Source organism: Cibotium barometz, chromosome 59 (assembly GCF_041138505.1).
Source record: "Cibotium barometz isolate CiBa-2024 chromosome 59, ASM4113850v1, whole genome shotgun sequence".
Classification (NCBI taxonomy): domain Eukaryota; kingdom Viridiplantae; phylum Streptophyta; class Polypodiopsida; order Cyatheales; family Cibotiaceae; genus Cibotium; species Cibotium barometz.
Genome location: NC_141104.1, coordinates 34,822,809 through 34,832,873, shown reverse-complemented (window position 1 = coordinate 34,832,873; position 10,065 = coordinate 34,822,809). Strand labels below are relative to the sequence as shown.

Genomic DNA, 10,065 nt, shown 5'->3' with positions numbered 1-10,065 from the left:
TTGGAAAGATCCCCACGACAGTTGTGCGGTTCGCCAGGTAACTTTCTTGTTGGATGTGTTTGGACGAGGGTTTTGGTAGCGAGCCATAACATTTTTGGCGTTGTTGCTAGGGAGTCATCGCTTGGCTTTTTCCGTCGTATTTCTCTAAGCTGCTACGCATTACCCATTGCCCATTGTCTTGGTGAGAGGAATTTTTTTGTTTTGTAAAGAATTCTTTTTTGCTTAATTTTTAAATCATTGTTTTGGTTATTGTTAATTTGTTTTTTAATGTTCCTAGGGCTTGCACATAGAGTGTGTTAGGCTTTTTTAGCTTCCATTGCATCAAAAAATGCAATAGAATGCATTTTTAGTGATTTTTAGCTCTCTTTTTTAGTTTAACATAGAGTGAAAATTGTTAATTTTTGCATAGTTTTTGTATTTTTTGTTAGATTTGTTTGCACAAGTGTATTAGCAATCAATTAGGGTAAAAAATTTCATGCCCTATTCAATGATGTGCTCAATGGTGTGAATTAATTAGTGATTAGTGGTTAATTAGAGCCTTAATTAGTCCAAAAGGAGAAAAGATTAGTGAAAGAGTTAATCTTTGATTGATTTTTAATCACATTTTTACAAAACTCATTAGTGGGCTAATGAGAATTTAATGTAAAGATGCCAATGAGTTGTCACCTTGTCCATTTTAGGGGTCATTTATGAAGGGTGTAAGGGGGTGTCATAAAAGTGTTGACTTTTTTAATTCCCACTTACCTTTTTGGGAAAATACCCATATCTCCCCAATTTAAAATTCAAAAAAATTTCCTCCACACAAGAAAACTCGAATTTCTCTCTAGACAAAAAAAAAGCTTCACGGCGTGAAATAGCCTCTATTTCATGGCGTGAGATACCCTCCATTTCAAAGCGTGAGATAGGTTCGTGAAGTTAAAAAACAAACTCCATGGTGAGAAATAACCTTTATTTAAGAGCGTGATAGCCTCCATTTCACGACGTGAGATAGGTTCGTGAAGGTTAAAAAAAACGCTTCACGGTGTGAAATGGCCTCTATTTCATGACATGAGATAGCCTCCATTTCACGGCATGAGATAGGTCCATGAAGTATAAATATATATAAAAATAAATAAATAAATAAATTATATATATATATATATATATATATATAACAGCCTTGTTTGGAGGCATGTATCTTCTAAACCGTGAGGCCGATGAACACGTTCTAGTGCTCAACGAAAATCCCTAATCAAGCTCTTCAAAATTGGTCAGTGTTTGAGGGTAAAATCCATTGTTTTAGCCTCTGACAACAAGAAGACTCAAAATTTGACCCAAAAATCGAGACAAAAACAGGCTTAAAAGTACTAAAAATCATCCAAAATAGCCCGAAAAAGACTACGTACCATATTTGGGCTACTTTTTGAGTGTCTAAACAATAAAATCACAAAAAAGATTGCGTACCATATTTGGGCTACTTTTTAAGTGTCTAAACAATAAAATCACGAAAAATCTAGAGAGATAAAGTTGTACATATAGCTTTTTTCCAAATTCCTTTTGGAACACATTAAAAAACAGGCTGCGAAAAAGGAAAAATCTTTCTGGAAATTGTTTTTCTATCGAGACAGTGAAGGAAAATAGGTTTTGAGACCTCCTCTTCCATCTGAGATGCTACTAGCATGCACGTTTTTCGAAAAAGTAAGAGGGCATTCACATGCGCTTTTGAGACCTTGTCTTCCATCTGCTGAGACACCAGTGGCACATACTTTTTTCAAAAAAATAGGTTCACGTGCGCTTACCGTGCCTAAGCAAATTAGGACAAACGAACCCTTGTTTGACCCAGAGAAAGGTGCGCCAAGCCTCCTTAGCTTGTAAACAGGCTATAAGAAAACCTAAAAAGCAAAAAAAAAATCCATGTGTGCCTTCTATTAAGGAGAAATTAGCAACGTTCGTCTCAAGAGATGGTAATGATTATGTGGGCCGACACCCAAATTGAACCGAATGGTGGCTGAAATCTTCAAGCCCTTGAGATCCATGCCCCACATCTCCCAATACCATTTGCCATGTCGATAACAAGCGTGTCATTGGGTTTTACATCCCCTATCACATTAATCCATCTGGGATTTGGTCCCTTGCCTCCTCTAGTAATACCACAAGTCCTAAACCTTTAGAAGTGCTTGGTACTAACCCTTTGCAACCCCTAAATGCCTCTAGTACTAGTCCTCTAGTACTACCACAAGTCCTAAACCTTTAGAAGTGCTTGGTACTAACCCTTTGCAACCCCTAAATGCCCAAACCTTGGACATATTGACTAATCTAGGAAGCGGAGTTTCCCAAGGACTAAATGAGGTCCTAACCACAAGAGCACCCACACATGGCCTTAGTGGCTCATCCAAAAACACGGCTGTAGGAGATTTGCAGAGTCGGGCAAGTATTATGGAATTACTGATCCTGTTCAATTCATACAAATGTTTGAACAGAGATGTGAAACCTTTGGAAATCCAAGCTACCCTACCAAGTTACATGCGTTGAACCTTTGCTTTTAGTGGAAAAGGCTAGTCGATGGTTCATCACATTGATGCTTGCGATTAAGGCAAATTTCAAGACCTTAAAAATAGTCTTTATCCATGGCTTTTCAAGATAAGGTTATTGGTGGAGTGCATCAAGAGAACTCTATTGGATTTGAGCGAAAACAAAACGAAATCATTAGAGATTTTATCCTTTGTATAAAAATCTTGGACTCACGATGTGAGCCATGGGAAAAACTAAATGATGCTCAATTGAAGAGATGTTTCATGATGGGCATAAAGAAAAACAGCTTACACAACTTGATCATTGTATCCAATCTGGAACCATTCGATTAATGTTGTAAAGAAGCAATACACTTAGATGACAACATGATGGAGAATGATCACGATGATATGAGATGTTCCTCATCTAAACTAAGTGAAGTAAAGGCTAAAGAAAAATTGATCTCAAAATTTTCATTCCTTGAATTTTACACAGCCAAAAATCTCCAAGAGAGAATGAGCTCCCTTAAGAAAAAACATCCTTGATGCCTCTCAAAGTGGTGGACCCAATGTCTTGTATTCATTGCCACCACTACCACCCAATCCCCAATGTGCGTATCCTAAGCCAGTCTTTTAATTCTACAAACATTGCAAAGCTTTAGGTCACAACACATCTCAATGTCCTAATTTACCTACAGTTACATCAATACTACAACCGTCCTTGCATCAAACAACAAAAAAGGTCCAAAGGGTAGAAACTGCTCAGGTAGTAGTTAAGCGAATACTTTAGTGTTTCTATTATCGTGGACTACACAAAGTGTTAGACTGCATAGTTTGGAATACTTCCATGCCCACATTCATTGACACTTTTCAACCCATATGTGAGTGTGGCATCGATCACATATTTCAAGATTGCCCAAGGCGAGTTGCTTTAATGCAACTTGTCTTGCAGAGTACAACTCTTAACATCTTGAGTGTGCAAATTAGAAAATTGTCCATGGTATCCTTGAATGTTCTTACATGCTTGCAAGCCAAGGCACGAGAAACAGTAAAAAAGAATGCAAAAGAACACACTTGGAAATGGGTAAAAGAACATGTTTTTAAACAAAAACCAAAAAAGAATGTAAAACCTTCTAAACTGAAGAAAAACAAGGGCCAACAAACTGTCAAAAACCGAGGTTGAAATAAAGGACAAAAGGAAAGGAGCCTATGGAGGACCTAACCCCAAAAGAGCCAAAAGCTACACATGATGCAAATGCATCTAGCTCAAGGGTTACCCCCCTGAAACCACAAAACTCACATGTGTGACACATGATACCAAAACTCGAAAGAAAGTTGATTCTTGTCGCATGGGCAAACATAATGAAAACCTGACAATCCAAGGAAAGTCAGAAGATGAAACAAGTTCTAGTACGTCACTTAGTGAGGATGAAACAAGTTTTGACTCATCATTCAGTGCACCTCACAAACCAATCGAGAAACTAAAACCCGCCCAACCACCCCAAATTGAAAATCATTGATCACATGACATATGAGAAATGCAAAAAGCAAGCTCAAGAGAGCATGCTTAGCATTGTTAAGTGTTAAACATGATCATCGGTTGTGATTAAACTTCATAATGTCTTACCTAGAAAAGAAACCAAAATACAAAAACCGAAGGAGTATCACTTCCCCTTTCAAGAGGAAGACGTACTATATACAGAAATGAACTCATTAAACCAAGAAGAGTCATTAGAGGAATATTGCATGAATGATGCAGTTGGAAAAGGACATGAGGAATTCGATGAATCCCTTTGAAATTTAAGCAGTCTCTCAAGTCCTCATTTGGAGGAGTGCTCTTCTCTCATGGTGAGACTAGCATAGCTTCAGCTCTTGCACCTTTAAAGGATAACCATGAATTGTACCAAGATCTCAAGAGTTTCATAGAACATGACTGTAAGGATTCACGAGTTTCCAAACAGACCTCAGTTAAAGTGGTGAGTGGACCCAAGGTATCATTGTACACATTGGGCACTCTTGGAAAAACTGCGAGCTAAGAAGAGGATAAAAGTGAATGGGAATATGAAATTGAAACGAGAACTGAAGCTAAAACAAAAACTGAAACTTCCATGGTTTTGCTTGAGGATTCTATCATGGTATGGTTAGATTTCCCTGTAAAAAATAAGGTTAAGCACAAATGCGCGTTAATTAATCCTCGAGCAAGCCATAACCTTGTGACAATAGATACTTGGATATCATTGGGCCGTTGTGTGAAGATGGTGGGATCATCATAGGATGTGCTCCTAATGGAGTGTAGCCTATGTGTGCCTACAAACTGTCGCACAATGTGGAGAAGCAAAATCAAGGACAGTACTGTCAACACACCAAAAGAACATCTTGACAATCCTAGCATCTCACTGAGGGAACGAAGAGGCAGCACTAGTGGTCAAATGCGCAATGCACCAATCCACTACATGTTGTGTATCTCGACAGCGCTCACTGTCATGGTGGCAGAGCTAGTGATGTCTCAGGGCACGTTTGACACACGTACCTGCACCATCGCGCTCCCCCTTTCCATGCCATGTCTTGAAGAAGCTCCAAATCACCTGGAAGCCTGTCATGTGATGCCAAGAATATAGCCAATAAAACTAACGAGCACTCTTGAACTGTGCCCCACATCCATTAGACCATATCCACTGCCATGTCCATGTGGCTCCATGCTCTCTCAAAAAGTCATGACGATGGAAGCAATGCTACACAAATTGGGTGCTATGAGAGCGATCATCACTAATGTAAAAGTGATACTCTATAATGATGACTCGCTCCTCTAGGCTCGCTATGCCATCTATTGCCGCCTCTGCATGCCTATAACTAATATGCACCATGATGGCCACCTATTCAAACACACAAGAATGGGTATTGTTAGATTCATAATATAAAATATCTTGAAGAACTTAAATCGAAAATGAGGCAATGTCTCATGCAATACCTACTTAGAAAAGTAGTACTCTGCCTGGATCTTTTGTTGTGGAGAAAATGTGTAATTCTCCATGAAGTCAACCACAAAGACAACTACACCAATAGGAAACTGCTGTAGGCTGGCAAAAAACTGACGGTCCTGCCACTTGGAACCATGAGCATGATGTATGTAGGCATAGACGAAATCAATAAATTTGCTCATGAACTCGCCACCACGTGCTGAATGGTGCTCCACTAGCTGTAATCTCCTAGACTGCCCATGTGTGACATACTCAGACTAGCTCCATGTGTGACATACTCATACTAGCTCCATGTCACTACCTCTCAGCAAAATCGAGGAATCCTCCTCGCACAAGTGAAGCATGGCCAAGCTGTCGCATGAGGTACAAGTCCCCATGGCACAAGCCATACGATGGTAGATGGCATCCTCCGCCCGCGGGCATAATAGCGAGTGAACAAAGTCCCTCGGGCTATAAGGCACCACCCCTTGATGGCTAGATAAGCCACGAAAGACATCATACAAAAGCTGAAATCCAATGTGGTATCTACAAAGACATGTGTCATACTGCCTCGAGTAACACACAAACCAAGGCTTGCAAGCCTCAAAGGAATGCTGGGGCTAATGGTGGGGATATTAGGGTGTGCAGACCTAAACTCAAAGTACAACTCTGTTTGTGTCATCTCAAGAAAGCAAGCCCCATGCTCTATGTGCTCCCCACGACAAACCCTGTGTCGCAATGCATTCTTGTACTCTGGTGATGCACGACAATGCTTCTCCCAAAACCTCTCTTTCATCGCCCTCATCTCAGGGTCCAATAAACGACTGCATCTAGGTGCACATCCACTACTAGCCCATAGAGCACCCTCAATCCCACTGTCCAAGCTCTGTCTCCTCACAAACCCTGCATGAAGTGCTGGGTGACGAATCTCAAGTATGCGAGAAGTGGCACGATGCATACTTGGCAAGACACTGCTGGAAACAAACGATGTAAGGGCACGTAATACAACCAATCCATCTGGATGCATCTTACGCTTCATTGTGTTGTAGGACTGCCTCAAGCTCCGTAGCACACCAACACCGGCCCTCCTTGAATGTGGCCTGCAAATTGCGGAAGTGGCGGTACACTGTGCCATGCACGAGTGCCATAGCAATGCATCTAGCACGCTAGACTGTGATGACACATCGAGGTCAACAAAGTACTTGTCGAAGATAGCATTGGCATGGTTTCGTGCACCAGACTTGGAAAGGGATTTCCCATGAGAAGATGCCTCATGAGCAACACCGGAGAGTGGAGTGGTCAATAGTCATCGGCATCACTGAAGTGAGGACTACTGGCAGTGGTGGCAAGAAGGGCATGTGCACCACATCGAGGAGCGGCATCAAGGTCATGGGCTGCACTAGATGGAGGAGTGCCGAGCTCATAGGTGTCACCCAAGAGAGGTGAGGCAAACTTGTGGGCTGCATGCACCCAAGGCTGGTAGAGGAGTGGCAAGCTCATGTGCCCAACAAAGGAGTGGCAAGCTCGGATGGTGCACCCAAAGATGGAGAGGCACCCAATGGAGGAGTGGCTAGCTCATGGTGGACAACACCCAAGTGAGAAGTGCCAAACTTGGAGGGTGTGCCAAAAGGTGGAGAGCCACAGAAGATAGGAGCGTCCATCTCATGGGTAGGGCGGCGCCTGAGGGTGGAGTGAACCGCATGGCCAAGGTGTAAGGGAGGAGTGGAAAAGGGCTCAAAATAGGGTGGAGAAAGAATTTTGGGAGAATGAGGAGGAGAAGGAGGTGGAGTGGGCTCATTGGGAATAGATGGAGAATGGGTGGGGAGAGGAGATGATGCCTCACCAATCGAACTCACCGTGCGTTGCAATGTTCGAGCCCTTGCTTTGTGCTCATAATCTCTTCTTCTCCTATCTTCTATGTGAGCCCTTTCTTGCTCCTCATGAACAAGGTGGATCGAGGGATCCCGTTTCCTATTAATTTTTCTACTCCTACGACTTTGTGAACCCATGCTAAGAAGTAGGAAAAAAGAGATTTAGCAAAAAATTAAAGATAAGTAAGATTAAAGTAATACTAACATATGCTTGGAATGGAGCTATCTCTAGAGTTGGTGAAGCTCTAAGAATGAGGGAGACTCCAAAAATTGGGCCATATATACCAAGCTAGTTAGCATTTTATTTGTTAAATTAGATTATGGATAAAATCAGGATTTCTACAGATAATGATAATTTATTGTAAAATATTAGAAACTATTAAAGAAAATTAAAATTTTTAGAAATGGTGAATGAATTAATTATTTTAAGCAAAGAATATTATTTTTTATTTTTTAATCGATAAAATTTATTTCTATAGTACATAAAATTTATCTGATTAATAAATAGCATAAAATTTTCTTTAGACATGTTTTAAGTTTTTTTTCCAAAAAATTATTTAAAAAAAATATGAATTTATATTTATTTAATTATATCATAATAATCGATTGCTTGAAAAATAAAATAAATATTTCATTTTTAATAATTTAATTTAAATAAATAATATTTATTTAATTAAAAAATTTTATATTTATTTCTTCTATTTTTGGAGGAGAGCTTTAAAATTATATTATATAATTTTATTACATAATTTTTTATTTAATAAATTATTTTAAAATGATTTTTTTAATTTTTTCATATTTAAAAACAATGAAATATAATGATGAGGTAGCAGGCATTTTGCCACGTGGCAAAAATATACTAACATGGAACCTTTATGTGGACATTCCTCATGCTCAAGTGTAAGGTGGCAACGCCATGCGTGTATATGATGTGTCATGCCATCATGTAGGCACAGAAAGTCAACCAAGTTGACTGTGCTGAGGTGGCAAGATGACATGGACATTCTTGATTATGTGGAAAAGCCATGTATGCATTTGACATGGCATGCCATGTAGGCTTTAGAGAGTCAACCTTGTTGACTAAGTTGAGGTGGTGTGATGACAAGGCATGCTGAGATGGCAAGATGCTTATGTGGCGTCTCCTCCATATGATGTGGCATGTACATATAGGACTAAGAATATCTTACCATATAGGACTAAGAATATCTTACCATATTTGATTAAGATGGCTGGAAAATGGGCTTCCCTTACTCAAATTCACTCAATTTTTTTTGTTAAATTCATCACAACAATTACTTTGATCCACAAGAAATTCAAGTGTAATGAGGGTTGTATAAAATTTATATAATTAAATTATTAAACTTTTATAGTCCCTCTAAGAGACTGAGAAATTTTCTACAGAAGATCGGAAGAAATCCAACAGTTAAAATTAAAATTTGACAATATGGCCACATTCTATACATATTTTTCTAACTTCTCACCGTTGGATCTTCAATGATGAGGTTCACATTTTCCAAGATCTTGAATAGAAAATCACATATTGCTTTACAATTAAAAGCAATGAAAACATATTTATAAAAAATAGTCAAACAGCCAAAAAAATCGTGATAAATCAAGTTAAGCTCTATGAAATGTGTTACATTCATGTACAAATTGGGATAATCCTTGGACTTGGGATGTAGAAATAATAAGCATTTTATGTGTGACATATACTGGAGTAAAGAAAGGTGGAAAATGTAAATGCCAAAACTTTTGTACAATGAAACAATCACTATAATAAATTGGATTTTCAATTAGGGGGTGCCATAATGTGCCCTAAACACCATTCCACTAAATTCCAAACATAACTACAAAAAGATTGGACCTTAAAGTTGTGAAGATGCCTGTTTTCAGGCTACCTATTTGTGAAGATGCCTGTTTTCAGGGCACCTATTTGTCAAAAGTGGTTCCCCTTATCTTGCAACCACCTAGCACTAGCACTATCTTGTTTGTTATCAAAGAGTGCTAGTTAGCACTTTGCCTTTCATAGCATCATGTGTTAAGTAACATATCAACATGTCAGTTAACAGTAAATGTTATCAAACCATGCTTGTAAGTTGTTATTAGACCATGTTGGTTAGCATAATCTAGTCATTAGCATGCTTGTTATTAGACCATGCTAGTTAGCATAATCTAGTCATTAGCATGGTTGTTATTAGGCCATGCTAGTTGTTAAACTATGCTAGTTAGCATATCTACTTGCTAGCATCACATGCTTGTTATTAGACCATGTTAGTTAGCATAATCTAGTTATTAGCACATGCTAGTTATCAGACCTTGCTAGTGTAGATCATCTACTTGCTAGCATCACATGTTAGTTTTAGACCATGCTAGTTAGCATAATCTAGTTATTAGCACATGCTACTTATCATACCATGCTAGTTAGCATCATCTACTTGCTAGCATCACATGCTAGTAGTGAGACTGTGCTTGTCATCAGACCATGCTAGTTAGCATAATCTTAGCATAATCTAGTTATTAGCACATGCTACTCATAAGACCATGCTTGTTATTAGACCATGCTAGTAAGCATCATCTAGTTATTAGGCCATGCTAGTTATCATACCATGTTAGTTAGCATATCTACTTGCTACTCACATGCTTATTATTAGACCATGTTAGCTAGCATAATCTAGTTATTAAGCACATGCTAGTTATCAGACCTTGCTTGTTATTAGACCATGTTAGTTAGCATAATCTAGTTATTAG

The 10,065-nt window shown here is 38.9% G+C and overlaps 1 pseudogene; it reads right to left on the bottom strand.

Moving 5' to 3' along the window:
* Positions 1 to 5,116: 5,116 nt before the first annotated feature.
* Positions 5,117 to 6,473, bottom strand: LOC147605754 (uncharacterized; annotated as a pseudogene).
* Positions 6,474 to 10,065: the final 3,592 nt, after the last annotated feature.